General features: G+C 38.9%; 1 long non-coding RNA gene across 1 annotated transcript in view; it reads left to right on the forward strand.

Moving 5' to 3' along the window:
- The window catches only part of Gm36631, a 102,791-nt gene that overhangs the window by 40,191 nt on the left and 37,919 nt on the right, over positions 1-24,681 (forward strand). The window contains exon 3 of the long non-coding RNA XR_878119.1: positions 22,295-22,342. This is a non-coding gene — a long non-coding RNA (predicted gene, 36631). The remainder of the gene's footprint in view (positions 1-22,294; positions 22,343-24,681) is intronic.

The raw sequence follows: 24,681 nt of genomic DNA on the forward strand, positions 1-24,681 counted from the left end.
GATGATAATTTTTATTCTCAATTTAAAAAAGAAATACAAATAGAAAACACTTTTTAAAGTTCTCAACTTCCTTTATCTTCACAGAAATACAAATTAAAACTAGTACTTTTTTTTTCTTTACCCCAGTCAGGGTGGTCATCATCAGAAATATGAAGTATAATAAATGGTGGCATGAATATGACAATACTAAATATAAGCATTGTTGATGGGAATGTATTACAGCCACTTTGTGTTGAGGGAAATATTTTAAAAGATCAGCAAGTTCCCACACTACACCAGGCTACTCTCAGCCCGTGCGGTCTCGATGGTCAGTTCTGGTGGGCAATGGCTGGCCTGTTCTTATCTCATGGAGACTCTGACTCCGAGCTCCAAACTCTCTCCACCCAGCTTGCTAAGTTCCTACTGGTGGACTACTACCATGCCAACCCCATGCTTCAAAACCCCCACAGCCTTTGTGGCCCACATCAGGCAAACCCATGCTTTGCCACTATACCTTTTTCTCTGGAACCCTGATGAGCCAACATGTAAAGGAAAACATAACACAAACTTAGTTTAGAAACAAAGGTAACTCAATCGCTGGGTGCAACAACTAAAACCCTAATCTTTTTTTTTTCTTTTCTATTAGATATTTTCTTTTTATTTATTTATTTTTTTGTCTCATGGTTTCTTTTTTTTTTTTAATTAGGTATTTTCCTCGTTTACATTTTCAATGCTATCCCAAAGGTCCCCCAAACCCACCCCTCCAATCCCCTACCCACCCACTGCCCCTTTTTGGCCCTGGTGTTCCCCTGTACTGGGGCATATAAAGTTTTTCAAGTCCAATGGGCCTCTCTTTGCAGTGATGACCGACTAGGCCATCTTTTGATACATATGCAGCTAAAGACAAGAGCTCCCGGGTACTGGTTAGTTCATATTGTTGTTCCACCTATAGGGTTGCAGTTCCCTTTAGCTGCTTGGGTAATTTCTCTAGCTCCTCCATAAGGGGCCGTGTGACCCATCCAATAGCTGACTGTGATCATCCACTTCTGTGTTTGCTAGGCCCCGGCATAGTCTCACAAGAGACAGCTATATCTGGGTCCTTTCAGCAAAATCTTGCTAGTGTATGCAATGGTGTCAGCATTTGGAAGCTGATTATGGGATGGATCCCTGCATATGGCAATCACTAGATGGTCCATCCTTTCGTCACAGCTCCAAATTTTGTCTCTGTAACTCCTTCTATGGGTGTTTTGTTCCCATTTCTAAGAAAGGGTAGAGTGTCCACACTTTGGTCTTCGTTCTTCTTGAATTTCATGCGTTTGGCAAGTTGTATCTTATATCTTGGGTATCCTAAGTTTCTGGGCTAATATCCACTTATCAGTGAGTACATATTGTGCGAGTTCCTTTGTGATTGGGTTACTTCACTCAGGATGATACCCTCCAGGTCCATCCATTTGCCTAGAAATTTCATAAATTCATTTTTTTAATAGCTGAGTAGTATTCCATTGTGTAAATGTACCACATTTTCTGTATCCATTCCTCTGTTGAGGGGCATCTGGGTTCTTTCCAGCTTCTGGCTATTATAAATAAGGCTGCTATGAACATAGTGGAGCATGTGTTCTTCTTACCGGTTGGGACATCTTCTGGATATATGCCCAGGAGAGGTATTGCGGGATCCTCTGGTAGTACTATGTCCAATTTTCTGAGGAACCGCCAGACTGATTTCCAGAGTAGTTGTACAAGCTTGCAATCCCACCAACAATGGAGGAGTGTTCCCCTTTCTCCACATCCTCGCCAGCATCTGCTGTCACCTTAAAACCCTAATCTTATAAGCCTTATTAAATCTAAATCCTCCAGTGATGAATCCTGATGGATCTGCCATTGAAACCGGGAGACACTAGTAGCTACATCTTGTCCTTATGCTAACCCAGTCCAAAAAGCCCTTCCTCTCCCCTGTTTCCTCTTTTCCCCTATCCAAGCCAGAAGTCCCACCTACTTGCCCAGTGATTGGCTCCCTTTATTCATTAGGGAATGATTCACAAGAAGTCACCTAAGGAAGTGACTCATTCTTTGTTTGTAGCCCCTCCCAGGAGAGCTGAATTAGCATCAAACTACAAGCAATCCCAGGGCTATCCACACTTTCCCCTTTCTGTCCACTTAAAAGACTCTTTTATTTCAAATATAAATTGAGTACAACTATTACCATTTTGTAATTTATAAAATACAAGGTATACCTAATACCCAGTATGTCAGTTTTGTAGCAAAATAGAACATTGCCTGGTGGTTTGTTGGAAAATATAAAATAGACCCATCATATGAACAAGGTATACCACTCTTAGGTATATATCCAAAAGTCTTGGTACTCTACTACAGAGACGGTTTCAGACTGTGGTTGCATACACCTATAATCTCAGCCCTTAGGAAACAAGGAAAGGAAGCAAAGAGGCCTCCAAAATTGAAAAATGGAATGATTTAAACAATTCAAAGTCAAGATAAATAGATGTTAATGAACTGGAAAGAAAGTCTGAGGGCATCATTGGAAATGCAGCACAAAGGTGGAAAATTCAAGCAAGAAGTCAAGGAACGTAAGACAGATGGCCATCAGTGATTTTAGAATGGTATAATATGGATATTATTCTTGTCAGAATTTAAAAGGTGTGAAATTTGCTAAACTTTTAGATGCCATGAACAAAAATGTAAGTCATATTGGCTGGTGATATTATAGCACCAAAAAGGGATTACAGAAAACAGTGCATAACATAGTCATAGTTTAAAGGGAGAAATAACAATCTAGCGAAGCTATGTACAGCTAAACTATCATCCTACAAGGAGCATAAAATAAAGAATTTTATAGACATATAAATCCTGAGTCTATTACTCACAGACAAACAGAATTACTACATGATTTCTACTAGGTGAAGAATGTAGGGACTAGAAAGTGTTAAATACAAAAAGCACTGTAAACAAATAACTGCCTAAATACTTCAGTAAATCTATATTTCTAGTCATTTATAAGACTTATATTTACCATGATAAAGACACTCTCATAGGGCGTTATCATAATCCACGAGTCTGTTACTGATATAAGCTTACTTTGTAGATGAGAAAACTAAGATTTGAAAAACTAAGGCAGGGGCTGGAAAAATGGCTCAGTGGTTAAGAGCACTGAATGGTCTTTGGAAGGTCCTGAGATCAAATCCCAGCAACCACATGGTGGCTCACAACCATCCATAATGAGATCTGATGCTCTCTTCTAGTGTGTCTGAAGTCAGCTACAGTGTACTTACATATATAATAATAAATATTTTTTTAAAAGAACACAGTGAAAACCTAAGCCAACACCCTCATGAATTCACAGCTAGTGAGTGCAGAGGCTTCCTACAGAAAGAATGCTCCTACCCACTATTGAGTCTTAAATAAGCATCAATTACTAAAAACAATCAATAAACCTGTTAAATAAAAGGTGAAACTAAACATTTAAACAACAGTAACATGGAAGATGAAAATCAACATAATATTATTTTATTGTTCAGTAGGATAGAAATCCATATTAATATCAGTTTCTGAGGAATAAAAAAAAGAAAACACTTTAAAGTAGCCACAAAAAGTACAGAAATAAGAAACCAAAATGGGAAAGGAATCCTACTTGACTGTAATGAAAATAGTATCAGATGCATAACTGAATGAAAAATGTTTACCATTGTCTTGGATTATCTGAACACTTGTTCCCAGTTGGTACCATTACCATGGGTAAGATGTGCTGTTCTTAGTTTGCTTGTTTTGCTTCATGCTTGTACTTGAACTTGTGACTTCTCAGCTTCCTGTTCTTGATACCATGTTTGCCATTTGTTCCCATGGTTCCTTGCTATGATATATCCTTATCTTCCTGGAACCATAACTCCCTCTCAGCCCCAGAAATATCTTCCTTCTATCAGTTGTGTTTACTCACAGTATTTTATCACAGTAATAAAAAATTAGTGAACACACTAATGAAGGAAACTGCAAACTAAAAGAAGGGAATATATCAAATGCTTAGATGATGAATGAAAATAAAGAATATACCACACCTACTCCAGTAAAGACTGTGTGGCAGGCCCAAAAACTTGGATGCAGTCCTGACACAAAGAGTTCTACGGAAACTCGGTCTCTTGGAACCTTGGCACAAATGCTCCAAACTTGTCCCTGCTTTAGTCTCTGAATGTATCTGTATGCTTTCTTTCAGTATTGTTTTATTGTAGGTGCCGCCAATAAATGATTTTATATATACCTAAATCAGGTTGAACTTTACTCCCTGGCCTTCACCAATGTCCTAGGCAGTCCTTGAACTGACCCTGGGCTTAGAATTTCATAAGAATGTTATTCATTCAGACAAAATGCCCCAGTATTGACAGCTAGTAAGCGGGCATCTCATTTTGCCATAGAGAAACTAGTAATCTCAGAGCTAGTTAAAAATACTAAACTTGAGACATCCGGGCACCTTCCCTGCCAGAGTGTCCGCCCTGCCCGGGAGGGCTTTGCAGGAGCACCTGAGGGAGTCATCTTGGTTCCTGGATCCCGCCTAGACTAGTCTGCATAGGTGAGAGTGTAGACTACAGAAGCTAACAGCTTCTGGGGCACGCCCTGTTTCAGGCCTTCATCTTCTGCCAGGAGGCAAGGCTGAACGCCAGATATCTGTGTACCTTCTCTGCAAGAGGAGAGCTTGCCTGCAGAGAGTGCTATGACCACTGAAACTCAGGAGAGAGCTAATCTCCCAGGTTTGCTGGTACAGGCTAACAGAATCATGAAAGGAACAAGCCCTAACCAGAGACAACTATAACAACTGACTCCAGAGATTACCAGATGGTGAAAGGCAGGCATAAGAATCTTACTAACAGAAACCAAGACCACTCACCATCATCAGAATGCAGCACTCCCACCTCACTGAGTCCTGGGCACCTCAAAACACCTGAAAAGCTAGACCCAGATTTAAAGGCATATCTCATGTTGATGGTAGAGGACATCAAGAAAGACTTTAATAACTCACTTAAAGAAATACAGGAGAACACTGCTAAAGAGTTACAAGTCCTTAAAGAAAAACAGGAAAACACATCCAAATAGGTGATGGAAATGAACAAAACCATACTAGACCTAAAAAGGGAAGTAGACACAATAAAGAAAACCCAAAGTGAGGCAACGCTGGAGATAGAAAACCTAGGAAATAAATCTGGAACCATAGATGTGAGCATCAGCAACAGAATACAAGAGATGAAAGAGAGAATCTCAGGTGCAGAAGATTCCATAGAGAACACCAGAACAACAATCAAAGAAAATGCAAAATGCAAAAAGATCCTAACTCAAAACATCAAGGAAATCCAGGACACAATGAGAAGACCAAACCTAAAAATAATGGGTATAGAAGAGAATTAACATTCCCAAGTTAAAGGCCCAGTAAAAATCTTTAACAAATTATGGAAGAAAACTTCCCTAATCTAAAGAAAGAGATGCCCATAAATATACAAGAAGCCTACAGAACTCCAAATAGACTGGATGAGAAAAGAAATTCCGCCCAACACATAATAATCAGAACAACAAATGCACTAAATAAAGATAAAATATTAAAAGCAGTAAAGGAAAAAGGTCAAGTAACATATAAAGGCAGGCCTATCAGAATTACACCAGACTTTTCACCAGAGACTATGAAAGCCAGAAGAGCCTGGACAGATGTTATACAGACACTAAAAGAACACAAATGCCAGCCCAGGCTACTATACCCAGCCAAACTTTCAATTACCATAGATGGAGAAACCAAAGTAATCCATGACAAAACCAAATTCACACATTATCTTTCCATGAATACAGCCTTTCAAAGGATAATAACAGAAAAAAAAAACAATACAAAGACATAAACCACATCCTAGAAAAATCAAGAAAGTAATCTTTCAACAAACCTAAAAGAAGGCAGCCACAAGAACAGAATGCTAACTTTAACAACAAAAATAAAAGGAAGCAGCAATTACTTTTCCTTAATATCTCTTAATATCAATGGTCTCAACTCCCCAATAAAAAGACATAGACTAACAGACTGGCTACATAAACAGGACCCAATATTCTGCTGCTTACAGGAAACCCATCTCAGAGAAAAAGACAGACACTGCCTCAGAATGAAAGGCTGGAAAACAATTTTCCAAGCAAATGGTCTGAAGAAACAAGGTGGAGTAGCAATTCTAATATCTAATAAAATCAACTTCAAACCAAAAGTCATCAAAAAAGACAAGGAGGGGCACTTCATACTCATCAATGGTACAACCTCCCAAGAGGAACTCTCAATTCTGAGTACCTATGCTCCAAATACAAGGGCAGACAAATTCATTACAGAAACTTGAGTAAAGCTCAAAGCACACATTCTAACTCACACAATAATAGTGGGAGACTTCAACACACCATTTACATCAATGGACAGATTATGGAAACAGAAAATAAACAGGGACACAGTGAAACTAACAGAACTTATGAAATAAATGGATCTAACAGATATCTACAGAAGATTTTATCCTAAAACAAAAGGATACCTTCTTCTCAGCACCTCATGGTACCTTCTCCAAAATTGACCATATAATTGGTCACAAAACAGGCCTCAACAGATACAAAAATATTGAAATTGTCCCATGCATCCTATCAGATCACCATGGATTAAGGCTGATCTTCAATAACAACATATATAATAGAAAGCCAACATTCACGTGGAAACTGAAAAACACTCTTCTCAATGATACTTTGGTCAAGGAAGGAATAAAGAAAGAAATTAAAGACTTTTTAGAGTTTAATGAAAATGAAGACACAACATACCCAAACTTATGAGACACAATGAAAGCATTTCTAAGAGGAAAACTCACAGCTCTGAGTGCCTCCAAACATGAACTAGAGAGAGCACACACCAGCAGCTTGACAACACACCTAAAAGCTCTAGAACAAAAGAAAGAAAATTCACCCAAGAGGAGTATGCAGTACGAAATAATCAAACTCGGGGGCTAAATCAACCAAGTGGAAACAAGAACTATTCAAAGAATCAAACAAAGGAGGCGCTGGTTCTTTGAGAAAATCAACAAGATAGATAAACCCTTAGCCAGACTCACTAGAGTGCACAGGGACAGCATCCTAAGTAACAAAATCAGAAAAGAAAAGGGAGACATAACAACAGATCCTGAAGAAATCCAAAACACCATCAGATCCTTCTACAAAAGGCTATACTCAACAAAACTGGAAAAACTCGAAGAAATGGATAAATTTCTAGACAGATACCAGGTGCCAAAGTTAAATCAGGATCAGGTTAATGATCTAAACAGTCCTATATCCCCTAAAAGAGAGAGAGAGAGAGAGAGAGAGAGAGAGAGAGAGAGAGAGAGAGAGAGAGAGAGAGAGAGAGAAGCAGTCATTAATAGTCTCCCAATCAAAAAATGCCCAGGACCAGATGGGTTTAGTGCAGAGTTCTATCAGACCTTCAAAGAAGATCTAATTCCAGTTCTTCACAAGCTATTCCACAAAGTAGAAGCAGAAGGTACTCTACCCAATTCACTCTATGAAGCCACAATTACTCTGATACCTAAACCACAAAAAGACCCAACAAAGATAGAGTACGTCATACCAATTTCCCTTATGAATATTGATGCAAAAATACTCAATAAAATTCTCACTTACCTGAATCCAAGAACACATCAAAATAATCATCCATCCTGACCAAGTAGGTTTCATTCCAGGGATGCAGGGATGGTTTAACATATGGAAATCCATCAATGTAATCCACTATATAAACAAACTCAAAGACAAAAACCACATGATCATCTCGTTAGATGCGGAGAAAGCATTTCACAAAATCCAACATCCATTCATGACAAAAGCCTTGGAAAGATCAGGAATTCAAGGCCCATACCTAAACATGATAAAAACAATCTACAGCAAACCAGGAGCCAACATCAAAGTAAATGGTGAGAAGCTGGAAGCAATCACACTAAAATCAGGGACTAGACAAAGCTGCCCACTTTCTCCCTACCTCTTCAACATAGTACTTGAAGTATTAGCCAGAGCAATTCGACAACAAAAGGAGATCAAGGGGTTAAAAATTGGAAAAGAGGAAGTCAAAATATCACTTTTTGCAGATGATATGATAGTATATATAAGTGACCCTAAAAATTCCACCGGAAAACTCCTAAACCTGATAAACAGGTTCAATGAAGTAGCTGGATATAAAATTAACTCAAACAAGTCAATGGCCTTTCTCTACACAAAGGATAAACAGGCTGAGAAAGAAATTAGGGAAACAACACCCTTCACAATAGTCACAAATAATATAAAATACCTTGCCTTGACTCTAACTAAGGAAGTGAAAGATCTGTATAATAAGAACTTCAAGTCTCTGAAGAAAGATATTAAAGAAGATCTCAGAAGATGGAAAGAACTACCATGCTCATGGATTGGCAGGATCAATATAGCAAAAATGTGTATCTTGACAAAAGCAATCTACAGATTCAAGGCAGTCTCCATCAAAATTCCAACTCAATTGTTCAACAAATTAGAAAGGGCAATCTCCAAATTCATCTAGAATAACAAAAAACGTAGGATAGCAAAAACTTGTCTCAGTGATAAAAGAACCTCTGCTGGAATCACCATGCCTGAGCTAAAGAAGCTGTACTACAGAGCAATTGTGATAAAAACTTCATGATACTGGTATAGTGACAGACAAGTAGACCAATGGAATATAATTGAAGACCCAAAAATGAACCCACACACCTATGGTCCCTTGATATTTGACAAGGGAGGTAAAACCATCCAGTGGAAAAAAGACAGCATTTTCTTTTCTTTTTTTTTTTTTTCAAACATGTCAGAATTATTTTGCATTTTATTGAGATCCTAGTGACTGACGTTCATATGACAAAGCAAGATGGAAAAGCTTGTAGGATCCATTCCCTCACACAAATGACCGTTGTAGCAAACCATCCTCCCTTCTATTTGCATTTATTGATTCTAAATAATCTTTACCTAGTATACATGAAGTTATACTAATAGTAAAAAGTTATTAATATGCAATAGACATAAATATGAACAAAATAGCAAAACAGAAACTTTTATCCAAATAAATATCCACTAACTTCTGAAAAAAGTTGAAAAAGATTAATGAAAGACTATCAGTAACTAATGTTATGTTTTTAATATATACAAAAGGAATATAAATATACTATTTATTATACACACTTATGTCAATTAGTAGAACTTATTTTTTTTCTTTCCATTTTTTATTAGGTATTTAGCTCATTTACATTTCCAATGCTATACCTAAAGTCCCCCATACCCACCCACCCCCACTCCCCTACCCGCCCACTCCCCCTTTTTGGCCCTGGCGTTCCCCTGTTCTGGGGCATATAAAGTTTGTGTGTCCAATGGGCCTCTCTTTCCAGTGATGGCCGACTAGGCCATCCTTTGATACATATGCAGCTAGAGTCAAGAGCTCCGGGGTACTGGTTAGTTCATAATGTTGATCCACCTATAGGGTTGCAGATCCCTTTAGCTCCTTGGGTACTTTCTCTAGCTCCTCCATTGGGAGCCCTGTGATCCATCCATTAGCTGACTGTGGGCATCCACTTCTGTGTTTGCTAGGCCCCAGCATAGTCTCACAAGAGACAGCTACTTCTGGGTCCTTTCGATAAAATCTTGCTAGTGTATGCAATGGTGTCAGTGTTTGGATGCTGATTATGGGGTGGATCCCTGGATAAGGCAGTCTCTACATGGTCCATCCTTTCATCTCAGCTCCAAACTTTGTCTCTGTAACTCCTTCCAAGGGTGTTTTGTTCCCACTTCTAAGGAGGGGTATAGTGTCCACACTTCAGTCTTAATTTTTCTTGAGTTTCATGTGTTTAGGAAATTGTATCTTATATCTTGGGTATCCTAGGTTTTGGGCTAATATCCACTTATCAGTGAGTACATATTGTGTGAGTTCCTTTGTGAATGTGTTACCTCACTCAGGATGATGCCCTCCAGGTCCATCCATTTGGCTAGGAATTTCATAAATTCATTCTTTTTAATAGCTGAGTAGTACTCCATTGTGTAGATGTACCACATTTTCTGTATCCATTCCTCTGTTGAGGGGCATCTGGGTTCTTTCCAGCTTCTGGCTATTATAAATAAGGCTGCTATGAACATAGTGGAGCATGTGTCCTTCTTACCAGTTGGGGCATCTTCTGGATATATGCCCAGGAGAGGTATTGCTGGATCCTCCGGTAGTACTATGTCCAATTTTCTGAGGAACCGCCAGACTGATTTCCAGAGTGGTTGTACAAGCCTGCAATCCCACCAACAATGGAGGAGTGTTCCTCTTTCTCCACATCCTCACCAGCATCTGCTGTCACCTGAATTTTTGATCTTAGACATTCTGACTGGTGTGAGGTGGAATCTCAGGGTTGTTTTGATTTGCATTTCCCTGATGATTAAGGATGTTGAACATTTTTTCAGGTGCTTCTCTGCCATTCGGTATTCCTCAGGTGAGAATTCTTTGTTCAGTTCTGAGCCCCATTTTTTAATGGGGTTATTTGATTTTCTGAAGTCTACCTTCTTGAGTTCTTTATATATGTTGGATATTAGTCCCCTATCTGATTTAGGATAGGTAAAGATCCTTTCCCAATCTGTTGGTGGTCTCTTTGTCTTATTGACGGTGTCTTTTGCCTTGCAGAAACTTTGGAGTTTCATTAGGTCCCATTTGTCAATTCTTGATCTTACAGCACAAGCCATTGCTGTTCTGTTCAGGAATTTTTCCCCTGTGCCCATATCTTCAAGGCTTTTCCCCACTTTCTCCTCTATAAGTTTCAGAGTCTCTGGTTTTATGTGAAGTTCTTTGATCCATTTAGATTTGACCTTAGTACAAGGAGATAAGTATGGATCGATTCGCATTCTTCTACATGATAACAACCAGTTGTGCCAGCACCAATTGTTGAAAATGCTGTCTTTCTTCCACTGGATGGTTTTAGCTCCCTTGTCGAAGATCAAGTGACCATAGGTGTGTGGGTTCATTTCTGGGTCTTCAATTCTATTCCATTGGTCTACTTGTCTGTCTCTATACCAGTACCATGCAGTTTTTACCACAATTGCTCTGTAGTAAAGCTTTAGGTCAGGCATGGTGATTCCACCAGAGGTTCTTTTATCCTTGAGAAGAGTTTTTGCTCTCCTATGTTTTTTGTTATTCCAGATGAATTTGCAAATTGTTCCTTCTAATTCGTTGAAGAACTGAGTTGGAATTTTGATGGGGATTGCATTGAATCTGTAGATTGCTTTTGGCAAGATAGCCATTTTTACAATGTTGATCCTGCCAATCCATGAGCATGGGAGATCTTTCCATCTTCTGAGATCTTCTTTAATTTCTTTCTTCAGAGACTTGAAGTTTTTATCATACAGATCTTTCACTTCCTTTGTTAGAGTCACTCCGAGATATTTTATATTATTTGTGACTATTGAGAAGGGTGTTGTTTCCCTAATTTCTTTCTCAGCCTGTTTATTCTTTGTGTAGAGAAAGGCCATTGACTTGTTTGAGTTAATTTTATATCCAGCTACTTCACCGAAGCTGTTTATCAGGTTTAGGAGTTCTCTGGTAGAATTTTAAGGGTCACTTATATATACTATCATATCATCTGCAAAAAGTGATATTTTGACTTGCTCCTTTCCAATTTGTATCCCCTTGATCTCCTTTTGTTGTCGAATTGCTCTGGCTAATACTTCAAGTACTATGTTGAAAAGGTAGGGAGAAAGTGGGCAGCCTTGTCTAGTCCTTGATTTTAGTGGGATTGCTTCCAGCTTCTCTCCATTTACTTTGATGTTGGCTCCTGGTTTGCTGTAGATTGCTTTTATCATGTTTAGGTATGGGCCTTGAATTCCTGATCTTTCCAGAACTTTTATCATGAATGGGTGTTGGATCTTGTCAAATGCTTTTTCTGCATCTAACGAGATGATCATGTGGTTTTTGTCTTTGAGTTTGTTTATATAGTGGATTACATTGATGGATTTTCGTATATTAAACCATCCCTGCATCCCTGGAATAAAACCTACTTGGTCAGGATGGATGATTGCTTTAATGTGTTCTTGGATTCGGTTAGCGAGAATTTTATTGAGGATTTTTGCATCGATATTCATAAGAGAAATTGGTCTGAAGTTCTCTATCTTTGTTGGATCTTTCTGTGGTTTAGGTATCAGAGTAATAGTGGCTTCATAAAATGAGTTGGGTAGAGTACTTTCTACTTCTATCTTGTGAAAAAGTTTGTGCAGAACTGGAATTAGATCTTCTTTGAAGGTCTGATAGAACTCTGCACTAAACCGGTCTGGTCCTGGGCTTTTTTTTGGCTGGGAGACTATTTATAACTGCTTCTATTTCTTTAGGGGATATGGGACTGTTTAGAAGGTCAACTTGATCCTGATTCAACTTTGGTACCTGGTATCTGTCCAGAAATTTGTCCATTTCGTCCAGGTTTTCCAGTTTTGTTGAGTATAGCCTTTTGTAGAAGGATCTGATGGTGTTTTGGATTTCTTCAGGATCTGTTGTTATGTCTCCCTTTTCAGTTCTGATTTTGTTAATTAGGATTTTGTCTCTGTGCCCTCTAGTGAGTCTAGCTAAGGGTTTATCTATCTTGTTGATTTTCTCAAAGAACCAACTCCTCGTTTGGTTAATTCTTTGAATAGTTCTTCTTGTTTCCACTTGGTTGATTTCACCCCTGAGTTTGATTATTTCCTGCCGTCTACTCCTCTTGGGTGAATTTGCTTCCTTTTTTTCAAGAGCTTTTAGATGTGTTGTCAAGCTGCTAGTATGTGCTCTCTCCCGTTTCTTCATGGAGGCACTCAGAGCTATGAGTTTCCCTCTTAGAAATGCTTTCATTGTGTCCCAAAGGTTTGGGTATGTTGTGGCTTCATTTTCATTAAACTCTAAAAAGTCTTTAATTTCTTTCTTTATTCCTTCCTTGACCAAGGTATCATTGAGAAGAGTTTTGTTCAGTTTCCACGTGAGTGTTGGCTTTCTGTTATTTTTTTTTTGTTATTGAAGATCAGCCTTAGTGCATGGTGATCTGATAGGATACATGGGACAATTTCAATATTTTTGAATCTGTTGAGGCCTGTTTTGTGACCTATTATGTGGTCAATTTTGGAGAAGGTACCATGAGGTGCTGAGAAGAAGGTATATCCTTTTGTTTTAGGATAAAATGTTCTGTAGATATCTGTCAGATCCATTTGTTTCATCACTTCTGTTAGTTTCAGTGTGTCCCTGTTTAGTTTCTGTTTCCATGATCTGTCCATTGGTGAAAGTGGTGTGTTGAAGTCTCCCACTATTATTGTGTGAGGTGCAATGTGTGCTTTGAGCTTTACTAAGGTTTCTTTAATGAATGTGGCTGCCCTTGTATTTGGAGCACAGATATTCAGAATTGAGAGTTCCTTTTGGAGGATTTTACCTTTGATGAGAACGAAGTGCCCCTTCTTGTCTTTTTTGATGACTTTGGGTTGGAAGTCAATCTTATCAGATATTAGGATGGCTACTCCAGCTTGTTTCTTCATACCATTTGCTTGGAAAATTGTTTTCCAGCCTTTTATTCTGAGGTAGTGTCTATCTTTTTCTCTGAGATGTGTCTCCTGTAAACAGCAAAATGTTGGGTCTTGTTTGTGTAGCCAGTTTGTTAGTCTATGTCTTTTTTATTGCGGAGTTGAGACCATTGATGTTAAGAGATATTAAGGAAAAGTAATTGTTGCTTCCTGTTATTTTTGTTGTTAAAGTTGGCATTTTGTTCTTGTGGCTGTCTTCTTTTAGGTTTGTTGAGGGATTACCTTCTTGTTTTTTCTAGGGCATTGTTCCCGTTCTTGTATTGGTTTTTTTCTGTTATTAACCTTTGAAGGGCTGGATTCGTGGAGAGATAATGTGTGAATTTGGTTTTGTCGTGGAATACTTTGGTTTCTCCATCTATGGTAATTCAGAGTTTGGCTGGGTATAGTAGCCTGGGCTGGAATTTGTGTTCTCTTAGTGTCTGTATAACATCTGTCCAGGCTCTTCTGGCTTTCATAGTCTCTGGTGAAAAATCTGGTGTAATTCTGATAGGCTTGCCTTTTTATGTTACTTGACCTTTTTCCCTTACTGCTTTTAGTATTCTATCTTTATTTAGTGCATTTATTTTCTGATTATTATGTGTCGGGAGGAATTTCTTTTCTGGTCCAGTCTATTTGGAGTTCTGTAGGCTTCTTGTATGTTCATAGGTATCTCTTTCTTTATATTTGGGAAGTTTTCTTCAATAATTTTGTTGAAGATGTTTGCTGGTCCTTTGCGTTGAAAATCTTCATTCTCATCCACTCCTATTATCCGTAGGTTTGGTCTTCTCATTGTGTCCTGGATTTCCTGGATATTTTGAGTTAGGATCTTTTTGCATTTTCCATTTTCTTTGATTGTTGTGCCGATGTTCTCTATGGAATCTTCTGCACCTGAGATTCTCTCTTCCATCTCTTGTATTCTGTTGCTGATGCTCAAATCTATGGTTCCAGATTTCTTTCCTAGGGTTTCTATCTCCAGTGTTGCCTCACATTGAGTTTTCTTTATTGTTTCTACTTCCCTTTTTAGGTCTAGTATGGTTTTGTTCATTTCCATCACCTGTTTGTATGTTTTTTCCTCTTTTTCTGTAAGGACTTCTACCTGTTTGATTGTGTTTTCCTGTTTTTCTTTAAGGACTTGTAACTCTTTAGCAGTGTTCTCCTGTATTTCTTTAAGTGATTTATTAAAGTCCTTCTTGATGTCCTCTACCATCATCATGAGATATGTTTTTAAATCTAGGTCTAGGTTTTCGGGTGTGTTGGGGTGCCCTGGACTGGGCGAAGTGGGAGTGCTGGGTTCTGATGATGGTGAGTGGTCTTGGTTCCTGTTAGTAGGATTCCTACGTTTACCTTTCGCCATCTGGTAATCTCTGGAGTTAGTAGTTATAATTGACTCTGTTTAGAGATTGTTCTTCTGGTGATTCTGTTACTGTCTCTCAGCAGACCTGGGAGACAGATTCTCTCCTCTGAGTTTCAGTGCTCAGAGCACTCTCTGCTGGCAAGCTCTCTTACAGGGAAGGTGCGCAGATATCTTGTTTTTGGACCTCCTCCTGGTCGAAGAAGAAGGCCCAAAACAGGGCCTCTCTCGGAAGCTGTGTTGCTTGGCAGTTCCCAGAAGCTGTCAGCTTCTGTGGTGCAGACTCTCACCTGTGCAGACTAAATTCCTAAGTTCCAGGGAGTCCTGGAACCAAGATGGCGACCGCTGCTCCTGAGGCTGAGGCCGCCTCCCCAGCCAGGCGGACACCTGTCCTCTAGTCTGGACAGTGGCCGGCTGTCTGCAGCCTGCAAAGGGTACTGCCTCAGCGGCTCTGTGCTTCCGCCTGGGCCAGAAGCTGTCCGGTTCTCTGGCGCACCCTCTAACCTGTTCAGACTAATTTCCTAAGTTCTGCTGAGTCCCGGAACCAAGACAGCATTTTCAACAAAAGGTGCTGACACGACTGGCAGTTATCATGTAGAAGAATGTGAATTGATCCATTCCTATCTCCTTGTACTAAGGTCTAATATAAGTGTATCAAGGAACTCCACATAAAACCAGAGACAGTGACACTTATAGAGGAGAAGGTGGGGAAAAGCCTCGAAGATATGGGTACAGGGGAAAAATTCCTGAATAGAACAGCAATGGCTTGTGCTGTAAGATCGAGAATCGACAAATGAGACTGCATAAAATTCCAAAGTTCCTGTAAGGCAAAAGACACTGTCAATAAGACAAAAAGACCATCAACAGATTGGGAAAGCATCTTTACCTATCCTAAATCAGATACGGGACTAATATCCAATATATATAAAGAACTGGAGAAGGTAGACTCCAGAAAACCAAATATTCCCATTAAAAATGGGGCTCAGAGCTAAACAAAGAATTCTCATCTGAGGAATACCAAATGGCTGAGAAGCACCTGAAAAAATGTTCAGCATCCTTAATCATCAAGGAAATTCAAATCAAAAAGACCCTGAGATTCCACCTCACACCAGTCAGAATGGCTAAGATCAAAAATTCATGTGACACACAGATGCTGGTGAGGATGTGGAGAAAGAGGAACACTCCTCCATTTTTGGTGGGATTTCAAGCTTGTACAACCACTCTGGAAATAAGTCTGGCCGTTCTTCAGAAAATTGGACATAGTACTACTGGAGGATCCCGCAATACCTCTCCTGGGTATATGTCCAGAAGATGTTCCAAGTGGTAAGAAGGACACATGTTCCACTATGATCATAGCAGCCTTATTCATAACAGCCAGAAGCTGGAAAGAACCCAGATGCCCCTAAACAGAGGAATGGATACAGAAAATGTGGTACATTTACACAATGGAGTACTACTCAGCTATTAAAAAGAATGAATTTATGAAATTCCTAGGCAAATGGATGGACCTGGAGGGCATCGTCCTGAGTGAGGTAACCCAATCACAAAAGAACTCACATGAGATGTACTCACTGATAAGTGGATATTAGCTCAGAAACTTAGAATACCCAAGATACAATATAGAATGTGCAAAACACATGAAACTCAAGAAGAACGAAGACCAAACTGTGGATACTTTGCCCCTTCTTAGAATTGGGAACAAACATCCATGGAAGGAGCTACAGAGACAGTTTGGAGCTGAGGGGAAAGGATGAACCATCTAGAGACTGCCATACCCGGGGATCCATCCCATAATCAGCCTCCAAACGCTGATACCATTGCATACACTAGCAAGATTTTGCTGAAAGGACCCAGATATAGCTGTCTCTTGTGAGGCTATGTTGGCGCCTAGCAAACATAAAAGTGGATGCTCACAGTCAGCTATTGGATGGATCACAGGGCCCCCAATGGAAGAGCTAGAGAAAGTATCCAAGGAGCTAAAGGGATCTGCAACCCTATAGGTGGAACAACAATATGAACTAACCAGTACCTCTTAGAGCTCGTGTCTTTAGCTGCATATGTATCAGAAGATGGCCTATTCGGCCATCATTGGAAAGAAAGGCCCATTGGTCTTGCAAACTTTATATGCCTCAGTACAGGGGAACACCAGCGACAAGAAGTTGGAGTGGTTGGGTAGGGGAGTGGGGGGAGGGTATGGGGGACTTTTGAGATAGCATTCGAAATGTAAATGAAGAAAATACCAAATAAATAAAGAAAGAAAGAAAAAAGAAAAAAAAACAAAAACAAAGAAAAGAAGGTTGAATTCATGATATTAATATCAGACAAAATAGGATGTATTGTGTAATACATGAGGAAAGAGACACACAAATTAACAGTAAAGAGAAATCTGCAGATGGGTATAATGACACATATCTGTAATTGGAGTACTCTGGAGTTATATGCACAAGGATCATGAGATTTAGGTCAGACTGGGCTATTATATAGTGAAACCACATCTCAGAAAAGAAAGAGAGAGAAGGGGGTAGAAAGATACTGCAACCCTATAGGTGGAACAACAATATGAACTAACCAGTACCCCGGAGCTCTTGACTCTAGCTGCATATGTATCAAAAGATGGCCTAGTCGGCCATCACTGCAAAGAGAGGCCCATTGGACTTGCAAACTGTATATGCCCCAGTACAGGGGAACCCCAGGGCCAAAAAGGGGGAGTGGGTAGGTAGGGGATTGGGGGGGTGGGTATGGCGGACTTTTGGGATAGCATTGAAAATGTAAAGGAGGAAAATACCTAATTAAAAAAAATTTAAAAAAAGAAAGAAAGATAGCTCAGTAGGTTGGAGTATTTATTGCTCACAGGGGCCTCTGGTTTATTTCTTAGCACCTACATGGCTGCTAATAACCACTTATAACTCTAGTTCTAGGAATTCAATTTTTTCTCCCAGCCCAATTGGTATAATTACATACATGTTGGTGAAACACTCATATAACTAAGGTAAAAATAAACTTTTTAAAACTAAAAGGAAGAAAAAATCAACCCAAAATAATGGCAAAGATCATCTTATATCTTAATATATAGAAAAATTATTAGAATTATAAATTTGATAAATTGAAAGAGTGGACTTAACTTTGCTAAGAAATAAATGCTTCAAGCAAACAAAAATAAGGAAACCTACAAAAGATTTGAATAATATTTGTTCTCTAACTGAGGTATCATGGAATTTTCTCTGTTCTTGTGCACATCATAAGTTACAAAGGACAACTCATTAAGTTTCACCTTCCCCAATCCAAAATATATTGTTTTTCTTTAACTGTATTTAATGCCATTAGAAATATATAATTACAACGTAGTAAAAGGTAGATTTTCCAATACATTTATAAACGAAGATCAAATTAAAGCTGAGTAGAAACAATAGCTTATTCAATTAAATATTTTCAAGAGCCAGCAAGATGGCATAGCGGATAAAGTTAGGTGACATTCTTGCCTGATAAAATTAGAGTTCCATAAGCCATGTAAATATAGAAATGAAAATAGAAAACTGATTGTTATAAATTGTTTACTAGCTTCAACAAATATGCCATAGCAAGTACACCTACACACAGACACCATGTACACGCACACAACAATAATAAGTACCAATTTCAAATATTATGCATTTTAATAAGTAATAATGAAAAAGTTATATATTAAAACAGTACAATATAGCTAAGGGTGTATATTTAGATGAAAATAAACTTTTGATTGGTACTTTTAAATATATATTTATATATATGTAATATATTCAATATATTCAAACAAAATATTAAAATTCAGTAATATAAATTTTCAAGAAATAAGGTAAATATAATTAGTGAAAATCAATGAGCATGAAAGAATGCAAAGATCACAATGTAAAAATGACATTATCTAAAAAAACATCAAAAAGAATGGCTCTCTGATAAAATAAGATGCTAGAATGAAGACATGTAATATTAATACCAATACTACAGAATGTAAACATAATACAATAATATTGCAGACATTATAGAATAATAAATCTGAAATGTAGACAAAATCGTCCCTTGACTTGATTTACAACACATATATAGACATAAAGAAGACAGGGAAATGTAATTAGTAGTCAAGAAATAAGCAGGTGGTCAATTTTTTAAAAAAAATCTGCTATAGTGAAAAATTATGAAGCATAGATAAGTTTTTGATAAACTGAGAAAATAGAAAAAGGAAACAAGCCTTCTGATCTGTCTGGGCCAGTGCCCTGAGCATACCTTGGGCACAAACTCAGCAGCCAGCCACACAACACCCAGAGGCAGTTCCACTCCTAAGAGCTCCAACATGCCCAGGATCAGAGGGTCAGAGGTGAGGAGGACACAACATCTGTTCCCAACACTGGGATGATTGGGAATGGTGAGACCCAGGCAGGCAGGAACTCCATCAGACCAGTGGCATGGGTTCCTTCCTGTCTGTCTGGGCCTGTACCCTGAGCAGACCTTGGGCACAAACTCCTCAGCCAGCCCCACAACACCCAGAAGCAGCTCCACTCTCAGGCACTCTAACATGCTCAGGATCAGAGAATCACAGGATCCCAGGAGCTTGGTCACTCCAAGATCTCAAGGTCTCAAAGGCAGCTTGACTCCCAGGAGCTCAAACAGGATCTCAGGATCACATGATCCCAGAATCACAGGATCACAGACAAAGCTTGACTCAGAGTTCTGACACAACCAGGATCACAGGAAGGACAGGCTCCCATTAGACATAGCCAGAGAGGTAGCACTAGAGATAACCAGATGGCAAGAGCCAAGCATAATAATAAGCAATGGAAACCAAGGTTACTTGGTGTCTCCAGAACCCAATTCTCCCACCTTAGCAAATCCTGGATACCCCAACACGCCAGAGCAGGATTCAGATCTAAAATCACTTCTCATGAGGATGATAGAGGACTTGGTGACAGCAGATGCTGGCGAGGATGTGGAGAAAGAGGAACACTCCTCCATTGTTGGTGGGATTGCAGGCTTGTACAACCACTCTGGAAATCAGTCTGGCGGTTCCTCAGAAAATTGGACATAGTACTACCGGAGGATCCAGCAATACCTCTCCTGGGCATATATCCAGAAGAAGCCCCAACTGGTAAGAAGGACACATGCTCCACTATGTTCATAGCAGCCTTATTTATAATAGCCAGAAACTGGAAAGAACCCAGATGCCCCTCAACAGAGGAATGGATACAGAAAATGTGGTACATCTACACAATGGAGTACTACTCAGCTATTAAAAAGAATGAATTTATGAAATTCCTAGCCAAATGGATGGACCTGGAGAGCATCATCCTGAGTGAGGTAACACAATCACAAAGGAACTCACACAATATGTACTCACTGATAAGTGGATACTAGCCCAAAACCTAGGATACCCACGATATAAGATACAATTTCCTAAACACATGAAACTCAAGAAAAATGAAGACTGAAGTGTGGACACTATGCCCCTCCTTAGAAGTGGGAACAAAACACCCATGGAAGGAGTTACAGAAACAAAGTATGGAGCTGAGATGAAAGGATGGACCATGTAGAGACTGCCATATCCAGGGATCCACCCCATAATCAGCTTCCAAATGCTGACACCATTGCATACACTAGCAAGATTTTACTGAAAGGACCCAGATGTAGCTGTCTCTTGTGAGACTATGCCGGGGCCTAGCAAACACAGAAGTGGATGCTCACAGTCAGCTAATGGATGGATCACAGGGCTCCCAATGGAGGAGCTAGAGAAAGTACCCAAGGAGCTAAAGGGATCTTCAACCCTATAGGTGGAACAACATTATGAACTAACCAGTACCCCTGAGCTCTTGACTCTAGCTGCATATGTATCAAAAGATGGCCTAGTCGGCCATCACTGGAAAGAGAGGCCCATTGGACACGCAGACTTTGTGTGCCCCGGTACAGGGGAACGCCAGGGCCAAAGGGGGGGAGTGGGTGGGTAGGGGAATGGGGGTGGGTGGGTAAGGGGGACTTTTGGTATAGCATTGGAAATGTAAATGAGCTAAATACCTAATTAAAAAAAAAAAAAGAAGGACATAAATAACTCTTTAAAGAAATACAGGAGAATACAAGTAAACAGGTAGAAGCCCTTAAAGAGGAAACAAAAATCCCTTAAAGAGTTACAGGAAAACACAATCAAACAGGCAAAGGAAAGGAACAAAACCATCCAAGATCTAAAAATGGAACTAGAAAAATCACAGGACCCCCAATGGAGGAGCTAGAGAAAGTATCCAAGGAGCTAAAGGGATCTGCAACTCTGTAGGTGCAACATTATGAACTAACCAGTACCCGGGAGCTCTTGACTCTAGCTGCATATGTATCAAAAGATGGCCTAGTCGACCATCACTGGAAAGAGAGGCCCATTGGACACGCAAACTTTATATGCCCCAGTACAGGGGAACGCCAGAGCCAAAAAGTGGGAGTGGGTGGGTGGGGGGGTAGGGGGGAGGGTATGGGGGACTTTTGGGATAGCATTGGAAATGTAAATGAGGAAAATACATAATTAAAAAAACTAATAGTGATATATTATTTTTAAATATCATAAAGTTAATATATTTGGAGTTATTTAAAGTTTTATCGAGAAAAATGTATATATTTTCAGTATTGCTGTAGACAAACATCTACATAAGACTGTTCAATTAATTATTGTTTTATATCAAACAACTTTATTAATACTAATTTTTATTGCTACAATATTTTATAACTTTAAAGAATATGATAAAAAAACTAAAGGTATTGCAGGTTTTGAAGGAGAGGGGCCTCTGGGAGGAGTTGGAGTACAAAAGGGAAAGAAGGATGTGATGTAAGTCTATTTACTCAAAATAGGTTTTTAAATGTTAACAAATTCAGATAAATTGAAATTATGTCTCTTTTCTCATCATAATGCAATAAAACTGAAATTTAAAAAAAAGAAAAAAGGAAGTAAAATTTTCAATTTCTTTATGGTCTTGGAAATTTTTAACCTTAAAATAAAGGGAAAAAAAGTAAAGGTTAAAAACAGCAAAATTATAGGGGAGTTAAACTTGGGGACATAAATGCACAAGTTCTAAATGGAATATTCAAAAGCGAAATCAACTCAGTGGTTTTGAAAAAGCTTCAGGACTTAACTGGATTCATTCCAGAAACTAATGAAAAAAACAGGAAAACAATCCTACTCCTTAAATGCAAAGAAGTTACTCAATTAAAATCTCCGTGAATGTGTGATCTAAACATTATCAAAGTAGAATTTCTTTAACCTAGTAAGAGTTATTTATAAAAAAAATGTAACAAACATCATGCTTTATAATTAAATGTTAGAAAGAGGAGTCAAGAATTACAAAGAAAGCTAATTAATTTTTTCATTTATTTCCTATTAATTAGCACTCTCAGCTGATGAAGATAAAAAACAAGTTTCAGAACAGAAAAACTGTAAGTAAATAAAGCAAGGTTATTATTTTCACTCTCAGGTATGATTAAAGACTAGGAGCTATCTCTGCGGGATCCAGTGGAGTACAATAGTTAACATTAAATAACAACAACAACAAAAACAACAACAACAACTATAGCAACAGCAACAACTAAGTTTTCCTGAGAAGAAAAAGACTAAAGAAAAAATATGCCATAGTCATATCCTCTTTGCAAAAGAAGAGGCAGGCACAACTGGCAATTAGCAAAAAATTAAAAAAAAATTAAAAATGAATATATTAGGTCCAAGTATGGTCAACAGTGGCTTCCAGGGACATGAACACTGGAAGAATAACAAAATGCAGGGATGCAACCAGGCCACGTACCCACTGTGAGGCATCGGATCCCTACTACAGCATAGGCTGTGGTAATGCAGGAGAGGTCAAGATTCTCTATTAGCGTCCTAGAGAGAATACCTGAGAAAGAAGCATCTCTACCATGGCTCAGGCAAGCAATGGCACAGGAACCCTTGACGTGGGCTAATGAACTTGCTGGAGCATCACTGATGAGCCCACCTAGTGAGAAAGGTAAACAAACATAAGTGAATTGTGTCTTTCCATACGCCCTCAGTCACAGAGAATCTCATATGGAAAGACAGCAGGGACAATGTTATAACTGCCAAGCTAAGGGTCTCAGAGTTGGAGATTCTGTAGTAAGTGGAACCTGACACAGAAACAAACCCTTATGAGTAGGAAGTACATAGTGGCTTAACTTCTTAGAATTTGTGAGATAAGCAACAATTCTCGACAACTCCTTTAAGACTTCTACAAAGGACAATCATGGGAGAGAGAGGAACCACATTTATTTCCACTAGGAAGAAATACTGATATAATCTAGGCAATTTCATTTCTTATGTTTATGCTTACATATTCCCAATTTTATGACTGTCTTTTCCTTGCCTTCACCCATTCCATATTTCTCTATCATATCTTATACCTCGAAACTTTATGTTCATCCATAATTTATCTGATTTCCTAATTTTTCCTAGTCCCTCATCATTTTGTCACTTAATTTTAATATTCTTAGATTTTCAAAGGTATAAGCTATATTTTCTATTCAATTAGTACCCTAGTGCCACTGTTTTTGAACTTTATCAGGGATGTAAGTGATACATGCAAATATGTTGTATAGCAAGTTAGCACCAGACCTGCTGCCAGACCATTATATCTGTTACTTTAGTCAGCTTCTTCCACAAATAGTAGTCAGAAACATAAACACAAGTGAAGAAAACTCTCCAGGAAGATATATGTAAAGCAAAACAAACACAAAGCAGAAAATGGGGAAAAGCCTGAAGAATACATCATTCATCCCAATAAAAACAACAAAGAAATGAAACAACAGAAGGAAGAAAGAAAGAGAGAGAGAGAGAGAGAGAGAGAGAGAGAGAGAGAGAGAGAGAAGGAGGGAGGGAGGGAGGGAAGGAAGGAAGGAGAGAGGGAGAGAGAGAGAGAGAGAGAGAGAGAGAGAGAGAAAGAGAGAGAGAAAGGAAGAAAGGAAGGAAGGAAGGAAGAAACCAAGCTGCTATAGCACCTCCTGAAGCTTGCAGTTCCTCAATACTGTAAGCCAAGGATGAAATACCCAATGAACTATAGGCCACTCAAATAACAGTTGAATGAAGTACAGAAATCAATTTAGACATGGACAAGAAAGTTGTTTTAAGTGAATTAAATATTATGTAAATTGTAGAAATTAAAAATCATGGAAGATGACTTGGCATGGAAATTGAGAAAAACAGACACACACATACACACACACACACACACACACACACACACACACACACACACACGTTCACAAGTCTACGTGATTAAAAAGAATTTTTGAACCCAACAGAAAAACTTAAAAATGAACCCAACCCCTTCTTAGAAATGGGAACAAAACACCCATGGAAGGAGTTACAGAGACAAAATTTGGAGCTGTGACGAAATGATGGACCATCTAAAGACTGCCATATCCAGGGATCCATCCCATAATCAGCCTCCAAACTCTGACACCATTGCATACACTAGCAAGAGTTTCCTGAAAGGACCCAGATATAGCTGTCTCTTGTGAGACTATGCCAGGGCCTAGCAAACACATAAGTGGATGCTCACAGTCAGCTATTGGATGGACCACAGGGCCCCCAATGGAGGAGCTAGAGAAAGAACCCAAGGAGCTAAAGGGAACTGCAACCCTATAGGTGGAACAACATTATGAACTAACCAGTACCCCAGAGCTCTTGTCTTTAGCTGCATGTGTATCAAAAGATGGCCTAGTCAGCCATCACTGGAAAGAGAGGCCCATTGGACTTGCAAACTTTATAT

This window comes from Mus musculus, chromosome X (assembly GCF_000001635.26).
Source record: "Mus musculus strain C57BL/6J chromosome X, GRCm38.p6 C57BL/6J".
In the NCBI taxonomy this organism is placed as follows: Eukaryota; Metazoa; Chordata; class Mammalia; order Rodentia; family Muridae; genus Mus; species Mus musculus.